Raw genomic sequence first — 9,650 nt, 5'->3', positions numbered from 1 at the left:
GTTGCCTGGGTTGATATTCCCGCTGTATTACCAGTGAGTTGGGTGACCCCAGTAAGCAAGACTGAGTCTTAATTTCCTCATCTAAAAATGAGGATGAGTACTTACCCTGGATTGATAAAAGGATAAAGTTTCTTCAAATTAATATTTGCTGACACGATGATCTATCATGATCTGTGCTGGGCTCTTGGGACACACAGTGAACAGAAAACATAGTCTCCACTCAGTAAGAGCTTATACTCTAGTGGGGGGAATGGGTCAAGCAGACACCACTAGTTGAGGTACAACCCACCTCTGAATTTAGCCAGGGCTGGGTTGGAAAGTGCTGACTGGCCTCTGCCTGCCAGAGCCTCCGCCATTGCAGCCTCACAGCTGGAACTAGCTTGGCCCTCAAACAAGCACAACCGGGAAGTCAGGGGACGAATGCCCCTGAGGCAGCCCTCCACCAGGGAGGGATGGGAGCCTGTGGATAAAGGCTTCCGCCTCCCCTCCCCTTGCATGACAACACTGGGAGGTATTCTGTGTGCTTCCCAGAGGTTCTGGTGGGATAAGGCCCCTCCCCTCCAGTAGTGAGGTCGATAACATCCGTATGATAACACGCTTACATTGACTTTTCACCCTCCCTGTATCTTTACCCCACCTCTGGCAACATCTTCCAAATAAACCATCTGCACCCAAATCCTTGTCTCAGCCTCTCCTTTTAGGGAAATCCAAAGTAGAACAGACATAAACAAACGAAACCAAGAAAAATATAAAAGGGTAGTGAGTACCATGTGGGGAATTAAGATAGGCATGAACAAAGTGAGTGAGCAGAGGCCACATAACATGGGGGTCATGGAAGGCCTCAGCTGAGACCTGAGGAACAAGGGGAATCGCGCCCTTCATGGACTAGGGGAAAAAACAACCTGGGACAGAGGAACAACAGCTGGTGCAAAGGCCCAAAGCACGAATGTGCTTGGCATGTTAAAAAAGAGAAAGGTGAGTGAACCAGGAATTTAATGGGTGGGGAAATTAGACCTAGAGTAAGGCCAGATGGTGAAGGACGTTGTAATCCAGGAATCAGAATTTGGGACTTTATTCTAAATGCCATGGATGAGAGCTCATAGGAAGATTTTAAGCAAAGGAGTAACATGGATTGATGTGCAGTTTCAAAATAATCACCCTGGCTGCACTGTGAGAGTGGGTTAGGGGGTGGGGGTGGAAAGAAAACACCCAGCAATGATCGTGGGTGATGATGGTGGCTTGGACTAGTGTCAGAATAATGGGGACAGAGAGAAGTAGATTTGGGATATGTTTTATGGAGACTGCAAAACCCAAATAGGGCCTACTATATGCCAGGCACTTATCTAGCACCCTCCATAAATTAACTCACTTACTGTTCACAAAATCCCTAGGAGGTGGATACTGTTCTTAGGCCCATTTTACATTTGGAGAAATGGAGACACAGAAAGATTCAGCAACTTGCCTAAAGTTACGCAGAGAGGAGATTTGAACCAAGATCACCTGACTCCACAGTCTAGGCCCTGCTGACACTCAGAGTTCAGACTTCTGGCCTCCTTCTGAAGTCCTTCTGACTTCAGAACTGTGAGAGAACCCATTTCTATTGTTTTAAGCCACTAAGTTTGTAGTAATTCATTACAGTAGCCTTAGGAAACTCATAGATGTCTAATAGACATCTCCAACTGAATGTGTCCCCAAAACAAACTTCATTTATTCACCTCCCACTCCCACCCACCAAACATGCTCTTCACACAATGTTTCCCATCTCAGTCAAGAGTAATTTCAACCTTATGAGTTGCTGAGGCCAAAATCTTGGTGTCATCATTGACCCTTCACTTTCTCTCACACTCCACATCCATATTATCAGCAAACCCTGTTGGCTCTACCTTCAAAGACTGAATCACTTCTAACCTCCTTTCCTGCAACCACCTCGGTCCCAGCCACCAGCATCTCTTGCTTGGATGATTACAATAATTTCCTTTCTCCCTGATTTTCTCCTTGCATCTCACTATGGATTCTCAAAATAGTAGCTGGAGTGATGCTGTTAAAACCTAAGTCAGACTGTGTCGCTTTCCTGCTCAAATCCTCCCAACAGTTCTCCATCTCACTCAACATAAAAGCTAGATCCTTACAATGTCCTACAAGGATCTGGGCACCTACAACCTCTCTGATGTCCTCTCCTGCTACTCCCCTACTCCTTCACGCAGCTCCTTGAACCAATACTGGTTCCCGCCTCAGGAACTTTTAATTGAGAATGCTGGGAGTTTGGGAGAGAGCTGGTAGGATTACCAGACTGTGTTCTGTGCCATTTGAGATTTGTAGACATGGATTTAAAGTGAGACCAATGGCACAGTCGTATATTCGCTTTAATGTTCAATTGGGAATGACTGAATGGAGCAAGAAAAGGGTTTTGGCCAGATTAAGGTTTTGCTGGAGAAAAATTATGGGAAGAGAACAGTAAGGGCATTAAGGCCATTTTTATAAGGGAGTGATCATAATGTTGGACCATGAAATCTAAGCTGGATAAGAAGGAATTAAGTTAGGTAATGTATATAAAGTACTTACTACAGGGCCTGGCACCTTGTAAAGACTCAATAAGCAAGGGCTATTATTACCACAAGCATTCATCCTAAGTGTGCTAAAAGTACACTTAACCCTAAAAAAAAGCCCTGCTAAAATTAACTGTCGTACCACACTCTACCCCAGCACTTGCAACTGCACCTTAAATAAGAGATGGCTTTGAAGATAGAGCAATAAAATACAAGACAATACTTACCAAATATATATGAATCTTAGGTATAAATAAAAAGTATGTTTTGGACTTCGCCGCCGCCAGAGTAGAAAGTTGTAACTGGCTTTTGAACTCCAAGAATTTATAAGGAGCAGCATATAAAAACACAGTCCTTTGATGTAAATACATAAATATTTGTGTCTCCAAATACTTCAGCCTAATGATATGGTGGTTTTCTCTTAGATGTATGTCTCGTCTTACAAATCATCACTGGCTTGCTTTCAGTGATACATTAATGCTGACACGAAAAGTGCCTTTTCATCTGTTACCCATATCTGCCAAGTGGCAAGCTGTGGTTGACTAATTGGAAACACACACCCAAATGGATCAACTTTATCAATGTGTTGGGTACCCAAGGCCATGGCCCATTTTCCTTTGGACTTCAAAATTATTCAAAGATTTGGCTCTGAAAAACGTTTTATTTCCATGTTCATAGAAATAGAGATGTTAATGAGTAGACTGTCAAAGTCATACATATTTTAAAGATTAAAACGTATCAGCAAAACTCAGGAGCTGGGCCATGGAGCAAAACATCAGCAGATGGGAGTTGTAGTGGGAGGCTCCACCTGCCAAGGTCCCGCTAATTTTGGATTAAGACAAACCCTCTGTGTCAACACTGTGGTAAGGGGAAGATACTGATATTTCTGAGCCGTGGGCCTAAATGGATTGGGTTGCCAGTTATGAAAATGAGGGAGCTGGGGCTGGAATGGTTGTGCGTTCAAGTCTCTAATTTAATATTTCTGACTGCAAAAGCCTCAATTTCATTATCTGTAAAATGGATGTGATAACTCCTAATTTTTTCAATTCTATCATTCACTTTTTAACATTTTGGGTATTGAGACTGTGCCTTAAAATTAACCCATCTGAAGAGAAAGTGCTTGTCTTTAGATGGAAAAAGTATAAAATGGGAGGGATTTCTTTTTCTCAGTGTTGATTTAAAATGTAATGAGGCAGCTAGGACCCAGGGGCCTAAGGTTGTGTCATTAGATTAGTGGAAATGAGATGTATGTAAGCATTTAGGAGAATGTCTGGACCTGGGGTTGAGACGGCAGGGAACAGGGGTGCTGCAGCTAAGATTTCCTTGTCACCTGTCAGAGCTAGAGCCTGGCAGAGCACAGCAGGGAAAAAAAAGAGGGAAACATCCCTACCCTGTTCTGCGGGGTTATTTCTTATCTATACTTTGTTGTTACTTGGTTTAAGGATGTGCATTTTTCTGGAGCTGTTTCCTACCCCACTCCCTTTATTTTGTTAATCACGATGAAACCTATTCAGAACACTGTCTGATTTGGCCCCACCCAATCAGCACTTCTGTAGGGGGGCCTGGAGCCTTTATTTATTTCTTGTTTACATGTAGGTCATTTATGTAAAACCTGTGTTCAAAATGCTCCAGGGGCCCTCCATCTCCACGTAAAGGCCAATGCCAGGTAAATAATCCACATTGCCATACACAGCCCATAAAGCCCGCTATTATTTCTGTCTCCACCCATGGAGGCCTCCTGGCTCTACACACTGTGCAAGCTGCTGTCTCAGGTCTTTGCATTTGTTGTTCCCGCTGCTTGAAATGCTCCTCCTCCCCCGCAACACCCTCAAATAGTCTTATCTCACCTTCTAAAAGGTCTTTACTTAAATGTCACCTTTGTAGGTGGGTTACTCGCTAAAGCAGTAACCCACCACGAACCAGTCCTCTGTTCTCTCTCTCCTGCTTTACTTTCTCTTAGTAGGAGTTAGGACCATCCAAACATGCTACTTTACCTCCTTTCCCGGGTCAGTGCCTAGCTCTCTATTAGAATGGAAGTAAGGACGATCCCCTTCTAATAAATGAGGAAACTGGGACTCATAATGGTCAAGGAAAAACGTTGGGCTGGGCTTGAGCTTGGTTGGCAAACTCAAGTTCCGGGAAATTGAGAACTCACGGTCCTAAAAGCCATTTTTCCACTCACAATTCATGTGACCTGGCATTATTTCCACCCCACCTGCCTTCTCTCTGCTCCCCTCAGAAGTTGGGCTCTGTGGAGTAATGATGCAAAGGGCCAACGGTCAGACCTCTGGTTTCTGTTTGTCAGTGAGCTCCAGCATGACCTTGGGCAGATTGATTCAGGTGACCTTGGGCACCTCTGTTTCCTCATCTGTAAAATGGGCTGATGGTACTGCTCCGCCAGTCCCGCAGGGTTATCCTGAGAACAAAGGTGCATGAAAATCAGCCAGAGTCATGGCCTACGCTTTGTCACTCACAAGCTGCGTGACTTTGGACCAGCCATAAAATCTCTGACCCCCTCAAGCTTCTTATTTATACTATGAGGAGGGCACATGAGGCCACCATAAGGCAATATGATTCTGAGTCTATAAATCAGAGAATAGCTCCAGAAGGATCTGGAAAAGGCAGAAAGTAGCCCACAAACTTGAGGTATACTGTCCTTCGGTTTCTGCTGCACTCTTTCAACTTCCGGTGGTTGTGCAGCCGCTGGGCTCAGAGAGGCTCAGGGAAGCATTTGTGACTTGAGTGTTTGGACTGTAGTTGTGATGGTGGTTCAGGTGGGACTGGTCTCCCTGAGGGCAGGTGAAGCCTCACCCTGGATACCAGGGATAAGGCATCTGGGAGCAGCAGGGGCTTGGGCACAGCCTACCTCTGGGCCCCTCAATTCCAGAGTCTTCTCAGAGCTCTGGGTTCTGCCTGCCAAGCGGCCAGGCCTGGGTTCCAGGCCGAGTCGGCCTTGGGCCAGCTGGGTGCCCACCAGCAGCCTGTTTCATCTTCCTTAGCATCAGTTTCTTAACTCCCTTAAGAAATGGGAATGGAAACACCCCTTCATAAGGATTGGGTGTGAGGCTCACATAAAGGACAGACCCCGACACAAATTTAGTGCCTGTTAATTTTAGCCATTGTGATCAGTACTAGCAGAGCCAGGAGTTTATATTTATTGAAGTCCAAAGCAACACACCCTTCATGCTAGTAATAAACTCTACTGATCACTTGTGATGTGCTATATCCCTTGCATATATTATGTCATTGATCTCTCACAGCAACCTCAGCTGATGGATATTATTTTAGTTCCATTTTACAGAATGGAAAACGATAAAATTGAGAGATTGGGCCACTTGCCTAATGTCACACAGCTGATGTGTGGTGAAGCCTAGGTTCAAACCCAGCCTGCCTGACTCCAGAGATCCAGCTCATTCGTAACCATGAGTTCTACTGTCCTCCTGGCACCCAAGCTACTCAGGGGGTCAGCAAGCCAGTCGACAAACACTTGGAGGAAGTGTGTGTCAGGCTCCCTTCTGGACTCTGTGGTAACTTCTAGCAGGAGGAGATAAAAGACACATGTTAATGAAAACACGTACTGAGATATACGAGGTGCTATGAAGATAATAAAACAGGTTATGTAGTCAAGTGTGAAGGCAGGTGGAGGGAGGTAGTGGGTGTTTGTGTGGTGAGAAGAGGCCACTTGAGGAGGTGGCCTCTCAGCTGGCACCTGCAGGAGGAGACAGAGGCAGCCAAGGGGATGGCTGGGGGAGGACATTACAAGCCAGGAGCCAGCAAGGGCACGGAGAGGGGAGGGATGGGCAGGCACAGGACGAATTTGGCAGTTTCAAGTGGCAGCAGGCCTGCCTGGCCAGAGAGGGGAAGGGGAAAAGGTCAAACATCCATAACCTGCCCCAGGCAGCAGAACCCCCAAGAAGCCAAGGAGCACCATCGGGTCAGGCGAGGGATGTTCCCTGGTTCTTTTCACCACCCAGCCCTCAGGCGTGCTCATCCTTGATCTCTGGGGGGCCTTGACCCTGGGAGGGAACCCCCTACCTTCCAAAGCTCCAGATGCTCTCATAAGAGTGGTTCACTCGCTGGTAATGGTGCCAACAGCCAGCAGCACTCAGCTCTGGCAGCGCCCACCCGGGATTGGCTGACCATTTTTCTTTCTCGTCTCAATCTGTCTGCAGACTGGGTCTGAGCCAGTGGGAAGGTGGCTGGCAGGGCCTAGAGTTGCAGCCTTGAGGACTTGGCTCTCCTGGCCCAGCCACCAGAGCCAGCGTGTTGTTACCCAGGTCCCTCAGCCTCCATCTGTCAGTTCCAGAAACCCAGTGACCTTGTGGGAAAGGCTCCTGGCAGCAGAATTGGTGAATCATAAAATCACCGACTATCCAAGCAGGAAGGGAACTCGAGGTCACTGAGTCCAGCCAGAACGATGCCTCTCTGCCACAACAGCCCTCCCTAGTGGCTTTCTAGGCTGCAGGCCAGTGGGTCTCAGCCTGCCTACACAATAGACTCGCATGGGGAGTTTTCAAAAATTCCCAACACTCAGGCTGCACTCTAGGTTCACCGCATCAGAGTCTTTCTGAGGGAAGAATTCAAATTTTAATACCCCATCCAGGTGATTCCAAAGTGCAGTGAAGGTTGAGGACCAGGGCTGTTGTCCCTTGCAGCTTCTGGTGCTGCAGTCGTTACAAGTGGGGCCTCCAAGGCCAGAGAGACCAGGATTTGAGCTGCTTTGCAACTTCGCCAACTCAGTGACCTTACTCAGCTTATGGACCCTTTTTGAGCCTCTCTCCCCTCATCTGTAAAAAGTGCATCATTGCAAATACACCTACCTGATACGTTGTTCTCAGGCCCAAATGTAATAATCCATGAAAATCACATGGCACAGTGCTTCATACCTAGTAGGAGGCCAATCAATGTTTATCGTTATTACTTTCTCAAGGTCAAGCATTATATCAGGAAGCACTTGTTTAGGTTGTGTTGGAATGTTCTTCTTCTTAGGGCTGTAAGAGTGATTTTTCACAGCACCCGTCTGCTTATGTCACCTGCCCACTTAAAGTCATTCTGTGGTTTTCCGTCATTCTCAGGGTCAAGGCAGAGTCTTTAGTCTGACCTATCAGCCTCCAAGGTCTGGGCTGTGCCCCCTCATCGTCTCATCTTGTTCTCTTTTCCCCCATGATGTGGGGGAGGGGGCTTCTTCGATCCCCCCACCTGCCATGCTTTGTCCCACCACCAGGCCTTGCGTGGGGTGCTCCCATCCCTGGAACGCCTTCCCCACCTTGCTTCCTGGGCTCATTCACCCTGCAGTTCTCACGATTGTTGCCACTCCACCACTAGTGCACTCTTACCAGGACAAACCCTCAACTTGCCATGGCACCGTGTCACAGCTGACATTTTACATGTGTTAGTTGTGTGGTCATTTGTCCAACGTCTGTCACCTGTGCTACACTCTAAGTTCCAGGAGGACAGAGAACATATCTAGGTTTTGCTCATCCCAGTATCCCCAGTGCCTAACTCAGTGCTCGGCACATAGTTGAGGTTTAATAATTATTTGTTGAAAAAATAAACTGGTCCAAATTGGCTTCTTGATAAAGTCCACCAATCGTTCAAGTTCTGCCCTATACAGCACCCGAAAGCTGTCAGCGTCCTCGACCCCAGGACCCTCCTGCAGGGGTGGGCCAGGACCTCCAGATTCCCACTTTCCCCTCCTCGTCAATTACCTACAGAAGGTGGCTCTTCACATCCTCTCCACCCTCCTCCAAACAGGTTCTGGATGTACAGTGCCTGGAATGGGACTCAAACTAGGAGATGGGGAGCTTTTCAAGAGCCATTTGCCCGTACAGTTCTGCCAAGTGCTGGGGCTGAGAAGTGGCTCAGGGTTTAACGCCCTAGTTAGCTTTTCACCTCTGAGGCCCTTGATCTCCACGTAATTAAGCTCCTACATTAATGAGTTTTAAGGGATAAGGGAGCCCCAAGTGGGATGTGGACTTTTCACGCTAGGAGGCCATTTTGGATAATGGTCAGCCTCAGCTTGAAAGCCACTGGAGGGTGGGGATGCACGCGGTTGCAAGCGTACAAGGGCATCGGCGAAAATAAATACCAGTGACGCACCTGAACTCTTCCTTCTTGTGTTTAATCGGGGCCAACCCGAGGCAAAACTATAAAGTAGATGAAAAATGTCTTTTCAAAAACTAAGCCGTTTGCCCATAGCCATGTCTGGGCCCTTTCTGAGAATTTCTTTTTAGGTTTCTGCCTCTGAAGCAGGGAGTGGGGAGCTGCTCACAGGGGGTGTTGAGAAGCTGAAAAGGGACAATACCCAGTAAAACCCAGCCTATGGTTAATGCTCAGTAGAAGTTAGTCATGATTTCTATTCCAGCTCAAAGAACCTAATAACAGCAATTTGTCCTCAGTGGAAGCAGAGGGCCAGATGTCAAAGTTCAACGCTTCAGAACATGCTGGCCTGATTCATCCAGCTGTTTTATTTATGTTCCAGGAAGTTCAGGCTCTTTTTCTTGGCTCTGCTTCAGAGACAGAAACATAAATGTTTAGTGCCAGAATGGATTCTGAGATCATCTGACCCAAAGCTTCATTGTATAGGTGGGGAAACTGAGGCCACCAGACATGAAATGACTTAGGTGGCCAAAGCCATCCAAGGCACCTGAAGACAGAGCTAGGACTGGAACCCAGATTCCTTGTTTTCCAGACAACTGCTATATTCCTGCACTATTACCAGCTGTCTCTGCAATTTAGAATGCACATGAAATCCCTTTCACTGAAAATGCTAGGAAGACATGCTGCCCTTGTGTTTGTATTCTTTTTCTTTCCCCTAGTGGCTCTCTCTCTCTCTCTCACTCTCCCTCTCTTCCCCCCCACCCCTGTCTGTCTCTTTCTCCCCTTTTTCTCTTTCGTATCTTTAGCTCTGAATCTAGAAAACAGCCTGAAGCACAGACCAGGGTAACAGACCAGGGTAGATCTTCCAGCCTCAAAGCCTCAGGATTGGAAGTTTGTGTAGTAGACATGCTCCATCTGGTGGAATGAGTGAAGATGACAGGCAGGAAGTGAAGAAAAGCGAAATTTCCATGTCCAGGACCTGACTGCCCAGGGGTCCAATGCTGC

The sequence above is a fragment of the Hipposideros armiger genome, unplaced genomic scaffold (assembly GCF_001890085.2).
Source record: "Hipposideros armiger isolate ML-2016 unplaced genomic scaffold, ASM189008v1 scaffold_416, whole genome shotgun sequence".
In the NCBI taxonomy this organism is placed as follows: Eukaryota; Metazoa; Chordata; class Mammalia; order Chiroptera; family Hipposideridae; genus Hipposideros; species Hipposideros armiger.
This window is presented reverse-complemented; position numbering follows the sequence as displayed.